Source organism: Xiphophorus couchianus, chromosome 21 (assembly GCF_001444195.1).
Source record: "Xiphophorus couchianus chromosome 21, X_couchianus-1.0, whole genome shotgun sequence".
Classification (NCBI taxonomy): domain Eukaryota; kingdom Metazoa; phylum Chordata; class Actinopteri; order Cyprinodontiformes; family Poeciliidae; genus Xiphophorus; species Xiphophorus couchianus.
In genome coordinates this window covers 22,286,841-22,293,829 of record NC_040248.1, presented here as the reverse complement: position 1 = coordinate 22,293,829, position 6,989 = coordinate 22,286,841, and positions in this window count along the sequence as shown.

Here is a 6,989-nt window from a genome sequence, read left to right as displayed (position 1 = left end):
CTACATGAAGACAAAGACACTTACATTTATTTCAGTTCAGGAGCAGTTCAGTAATACCGTCATTCTCCAAAGACTAATGAACTCCTACTGGGCTGAAACACCAGCACGTGTCTCTGGAACCTGGACTTTTTGACCATGTCTGTTGGTAAAAACATCAGCCACACAGAGGAGACAGGGCAGAAGATCAAGTTCCTTTGTGTGCAAATTTTGCAGGAGGGGACTAGGAATAAGAACACTTAAGCAATTTTCAAACGGTCCCAGCACAGACTACATTTCTTGAGGAGGCTGAAACAAGCATCAAGTGTTGCCAAGACCTTCTACAGAGTTGTGGTTGAGAGCATTCTTACATACCGTATCTCAGCATCATACTCATGCTGCAGCATGTCAGACAGGTGCTGAAAGGGTAATTGGAGTTTCCCTTTTCCCCTCACAAAGATCTTTTCCAAAACCACTGCAGGAGGACGGCACAGAACATCACACCCTCCACATAAACTGTTTGAACTGCTGCCATCAGGCAAACGTTACAGGAGAATAAAAGCTAAAACCACCAGACTGATTAACAGCTTCGTCCCACAAGCTCTTAGAATGCTAAACTACTGATCTGGTTATGCGAACCTCAGCATGTTAGGCTAGTATTTAGAGTAATTATTATTTTACAGTAACTTTATCCGGCATGTTACATCACAGCTGGCTGTTGTCATGGTCACTTCAAATAACAAAATATCTGGGCAATTTGTGCCTCTGGGATTAGGGAGCATGTGTGAATATGCAAGATTGTTTGTGTGGATGTGTTTGAATATGTAGATATGATTTTTTTTTTAGGGTCTTTGGATTTTGGAAAAACATGATTTTATTTTGTCTACACTACCATTTTATGTATGTACCATTTAAATAATAAAATCCGATCCAGATTTTTTCATTTGAAGTTCTGGCTGAGTCTCGTTTCATGTTATTGTTTTTTTCTCCCCATCAATCTGTGACATGAATTTCTGGCTGCAAACATTAGAAGGTTAAAGGTTGCTTCTTGATTAATCTGAATGTTGGATTTCAAAGTTTCCATAGATCCCACATCCTCTACACATAGCTCTTCACTTGACTTGCTAGCATAGAGGCATTGCCACAGTTAAATGTTCTCCAGTCGTTCTCCCATTAGCCCTGTTCTCATCTGAATGTCCAAGTTTCCAAACATCTGAGGGGAACTTTGGTAATCCAGGCAGTCTACAACCAGCAGTGAGTGTGGTCTGCGAGATGGCTAATTATTGCAACGACAGTAAATATTAGTTGACTGAAAGATTAAATTGTCTCCTTGGAGGTTCTCTCACATTCAGATATTTATAGTGTGTTAACACCAAATGCGTTTTGAGCGTCACGCACGTCTGGTTTACATTCAATGTCTATGTGGAGCATGGGACATGTGGGACATGTGTGACACGTGGGACTCGTTGGACGTTTTGCATGTGTCAAACACTCAAAATGCTCCAAACGCTTCAAATCGTGCCGCAACGGTCCTCGACGCGCCTCCACATAGACTTTGAAAACGCGTTTGGTGTGAACGAACCATTAGAATCTTGTTCACTCCAAACATTTTTTGGTAATACTTTAAATGTTCCAAAGTTTCAGCACAATGTTAGACATAAAAGTATAAAACATATATATGAATGTATGAGTAATGATGAAGTCTACTCTTGCTAACATATCTTGCAAAGCTTTATTTATAACGGAGGGTGAAAGAAAATCACCCTGTATGGTTATCAGCAAGACATTGAACATTAGAGTTAATAGAAATATACAATTAGTCTCGAGATGTTATCATGATGCTGATAATCAGGAGTAAATATCAGAAAGAAAGCTTCTTAAATAGATCGTTTGTTTTAACTGTTAAGTGTACAAGTAAGCAAACGTAATCCTGGGAGACATCAGTTAATCATGAAGTGTCAGATGCTATTTGAAAGGTTTAAGTGCAGATCAGATCATGCAGGTCATGTTATTTTCGTTTCATTAATATGTCCAGGTTTATGAGCTAACTCCAACTTCATGACCTTAAAAGCCCACCGCACAGAGCCTGGCTCCCCCACTGAGACCTGAGAGCATCAAAGGTTACTGAACTTTGGAGAAAGAAAATAATTTTCAGGATGTTAAGTCTGTTATACTAGAAAACAACACAAAACCATGCTTTGAATCCATAAGGCTGGGTGTTTTTCTAAAATCTAATTGTATTCAAAAGTAAGTCAGGGTTATTTGTGATGTTGTGAGTTTGATTTTGACAAATGATGATGGTTGCTGCATGTGTTGCTGATCATCTGGTAGTTCTAGCGTGGGAAAGGTGGTTAAAGGTGAGCACCACAGTAATGTAACATGTCTGGGAAAAACAAAATCACCACAAGCCACCCAGCGCACAAAGATTTTTTTGTGAAATTGAAGACGTTATTGAGAGTGACCATCTTTAATTAAGGTAGCCTCTTTCACCCTGAGAGGAAACCATGCAGCTCTAAGTTAGGCAGCGCTGTACACTTATACCACCAACCACCAAAATTGTATTTAGGACTTTATCTATGCCACTATAACACAGGAATATGGTTTGATATATTCTACACCATACCATTCTGACTCTTCCTGTATTTTTAGTCATCCCGTTGGAACCTCTGCCCCAGCGCCCAATCTTTTGTCGGCTCTAATGGGTTTTTCCCAGGACTGCACTGAACTCAACGCCATTCATCTTCCTGTCAGTTGTGACCAGCTAACACTTTACCAGCTAAAGAAAAAAAAAACAAATGATCCTGTCACAACTATGTTTCACAACAGTCATGTTTTGTCATTCAAACTTTGAGAAAAACTTTTAAAATGTCTCTAAAACGAAGAATAAAAGGATAATGTGAATTAAGTGCATTTCCATCTAATGGTTCAAAGCAAATCAGCCGTGATTCCATCAGATGTTGACACTACGTATGGCTGTAGTAGACAGGAAGTAATAATAATGATAATAAGAAGAACTCAAACTAATATAGCGCCTTTTAGGACACTCAAAGATGCTAAGTAGAGGTTGCGAACTAGCATGGACCACACATCTCAGAAAAGTGGAGAGAGTAATCCATGGATGTTTGGACTTACAGACCCACCAGAGGACAGTGGCTTCTGCTGCATCGAAAGTTTTCTGGAAAATGTGTCACCTTCTCCACTTTACCGCATTAACACAACACAAGTGAGCTTAAAAACTTTTGAGACAAAGAGGAAGTTATTTCAAATGTTGCCTCTTTCGTCAGCCTATTCTATTGCGATACTTCAAAAAGAGAAACATGGTTATTGTCTAGTCCAGTGGTTCTCAAATTTTTTTCAGTGATGTACCCCCTTAAAAATATATTTTTAGTCAAGTACCCCCTGATACGGGCAAAACATTTTTGGAATAAAAAAGAGGTACAGTGCTGTAAATACCCTGTAAATACTGAATATAAAATTCAGTGCATGAACACACATTTATATTTTATTGAACTTTTTACAAAATAATTTTTCCCAAGACTTATTATGAGGAGCCTACTAATTTTTTAAAGATATTTTGAAAAGCTTCACGTACCCCCTGCAGTACCTCCACGTACCCCCAGGGGTACACGTACCCCCATTTGAGAACCACTGGTCTAGTCGGTGTATTGATGGTGAATTGCGGCATTAGTTTTCTGCTATATATTGTATAGAGGCCAGATTTGATTGGGGCCCCTACACACACAGATTTTCTTTCCATTTCTGGAAGATGGATTGATCAGAGCTATGATGTCAATGTTTTACTCTCCATAGCTTTGCCGCTGACATGTCAGCTGTGATCCTTGGTCTTCATGAAAGCCAGCTGATCTTCCTGACATGTATGAGTCCACTCCTAAGGCTGTACTTAAACATCTCACTGGGCAGTGTACTGCTCCCTGAGACTGTTAAATACAGCCAACCTTAGCTCCATTAGCATTTATATGGATCCAGCCGGCACACACAAAGGAGGTAATTGGGAATATCATCACCTTCATTATCTTCTCAGTGTGTCCTAATGTCAGTGTCCTTATAGTTAGCCAGCTGTGCCCATCAAAACAGTTAATTAAGAGGACACAAATTATTTAAGCAAGAAAGCAGTCACTGCTGGAGTCTGAAATTTAGAATATTACACATCATAAATAGATGGCAAGCTGGGCTTAAAATGCTGCAGCTATTAGGTTTTTGGATGATTTATGATGTTTGGTTTTGTAAAGCTTTGAGCTGCCGATACCATTAGGCACTTCACATCTCTATAAAATATAATTGTAATTTAGGAAATGTGAGGACAAACTCAAAATCAGATCATGTTTTGGTATTTTAAAACAATGTGAGGCCAGTTTGGGAGTTTAGCTATTATGGTACCTGCTTGTCCAAACACTAACAGATGTCATGCGAAAAAAAGGGATGAATTGCTATTAACCTATTTTCATTCATGTAGAGTAAGGCCTCTTTTTCCCATGAAGCACACACTGCATTGGGAAGAAGTCCTTTTCCCAACTGGCAAAGTAAACGAACTGTGGTATAAATATTTGTTTATAAAGTTAATGACCGGTAAGAAGTCACTTTGCTCATGAAATGTGAACTGACTTCAGTTTTACTGGGTTTTTCTTTCCTCTCAATAACCTGAATTTATCTCCATCGATCTTCCCTTCAGTTACAACCAGCTTCCCAGTACAGTATGATACACAAAACTGAGCGTACAATTTCCAAAGGCTCAGGAAATATACATTACAGGGTTAGAGAAACGTCCTCAGAAACACTGTTGGTGTGAGGAGGAAAAGTGGGATTAAAAAGAAGCACTTCTCTGCTTTCATACAAGGTCTACTTAATTATATTTGATAGAAAACCTTTTTTATTTTCTGTTAATCTCATTTGATAAAGCAAGAAAGAATCTCTTGTTGTTTAATTAGTATCTTGCTGTCAATTAAAATAAAAAGTGTCAGACATTTTGAGTATAATTAATTCTAGCTCTTTTGTTAAACAGAAGTTATTTAATTATGCTCCCTGAACTATGAGCTATCCACTTCATAATGACATTTATCACATATTCAGGGACATCAACATATTGATTCCAAGTAAGCTGGAGCGCTCTGAGAACCATCGGAAGAAGGGAGAGGGAGTCTTAGTTAGCATAACAGCTAATTATAACGTTGAACAGAATGACCTTGGGAGTATCTTGGCTAATCGCTCCGAGTGGACCCAGGGGTCTCTGGACGGAGAGACGGAGAGAAGGAAGAAGAGAAGGGACGAGAGCGCATGGGAGAGAAAGAGAGAGAGAGCAAGAGAATGAGATGAAAGAGGCAGACACAGCGCTTTGGGCTCAGTGTGGCAGAGTGTGTGACGGCTCAGTCAGGAGGCACTGAGGGAGAAATGAGATGGCTCGGGTCCACTCACAGCAAAAGTATACACACATAAACACACACGCACGCACACAGCTTGCATATCCAACAAAGCAGTCTGCTCCATGAAGGGTCTATTTTGAATGTTGTTTGTGTGTCCTCCCACGTGCCTCAGTATTCCACACCAGATTTCATGTGAAAGACTGTAAAGTCAATTCAGAGACTGGACTGACTGGCCGTGTTTCCATTCACCATGCAATTGCACAAAAGTGGAATTACAAAAATACATTTGTTTAATGGAAAAATGGCAATTAAAAAAAAAAAAACTCACGTTGTTGGATATAAGGTGTTTACGCTAGGATGAGGTGGTTTAAAATAGGTTTCTTTTGCAAAAGTGTGATGGAAACACTCTTTTTGCATCTGATGAGTTACAGGATCAACAACCAGAGGCTACTGCTGGCAAAAAAACAAAGATGACGACAGCTGGAGGATCATGGCAGACTATGTTTTTTAATGACTTATTGCTTGAACAAACATATTCATGCGTAATTTGAATTGTGTCTCTTATTTAATGGAAACAATGCAATTGCGAAATTGTGTTTTTTCAGGATTAGCAGACGTTTTGTGCACATTTGTGTCCTCTCAGTCACTGCTCATTTCTTACACACAACTGCATAGTTACCTGTTAACACAAACAGAAAATTAGCTGCACTGTAGCAGCTATATGAAGGAATGTTTGTTGATGATGGTCTGCTGAAGTCGAAACTGAGAACAGAAATAAAAGGTGACTTAAATTGCTCTTAAGGTGCAATGGTTGTTGAAACCACAATATTCTGAAAATATTGTGGTTTTTCATCTACAAATAGAAGACCTTAGTGCTGCATTGATTTATTGGGAGGGATGATGGGCAGTCGGTTGTTACTTTGAGTTTCCAGTTTCTTTAAAAAAATAATGATGTCACAATCTCTCTCCGTTAGGCTGGCGTTCCAAACTTGAGCGTTGTGGATGTGTGTTTTGGAGTGAGGAATCATGCCTCTCTCTGTGGATACTAGACAACTCAAGGTTAGACAGTTACCAGAACAACGACTGTCTGACTGCACGGTGTAAAGTATTGTGCAGTAATATGAATTATGGTATGTGGCTATTTTTAGGGATTTGATCTCTTAATCATGCATCATACTAAAACATTTTTGGACTTGTCCAAAGTTACCACACAGGTCCATAAGGACATGGAGAAACAGGTTTGGTATGGAAGAACTTGGAACCAGGTTGAATGAAGGCAACAGAAGGATCCAGTGAGGAGGGAGTGGGGAGAGGAGATAAAATCCCCGGAGTTTGATGACTACAAAATGGACTGGTACTAATTAGGAGGCAGGGTTCAGCAGGAGGAGAACAGGAGGAGAGAGAAAGCGGTGGCACAAGCCTCAACATGAGCAGAAGTTTGTCAATATTCAACTAATGTCAAAAAACAAAAAAAAATATTGAGCTGTTTCCATTGAGTAAGAAATGCATTTAAAATCACATGTGAATAATTTTGTTCACACAAGAAGTCATTAAAAAAATCATCTTCCAGCTACTTCCTGTCGTCTTCTTCTTGGTTTGCGCCAATGGAAACATCTTGCTGCTGACGGTTCTTGA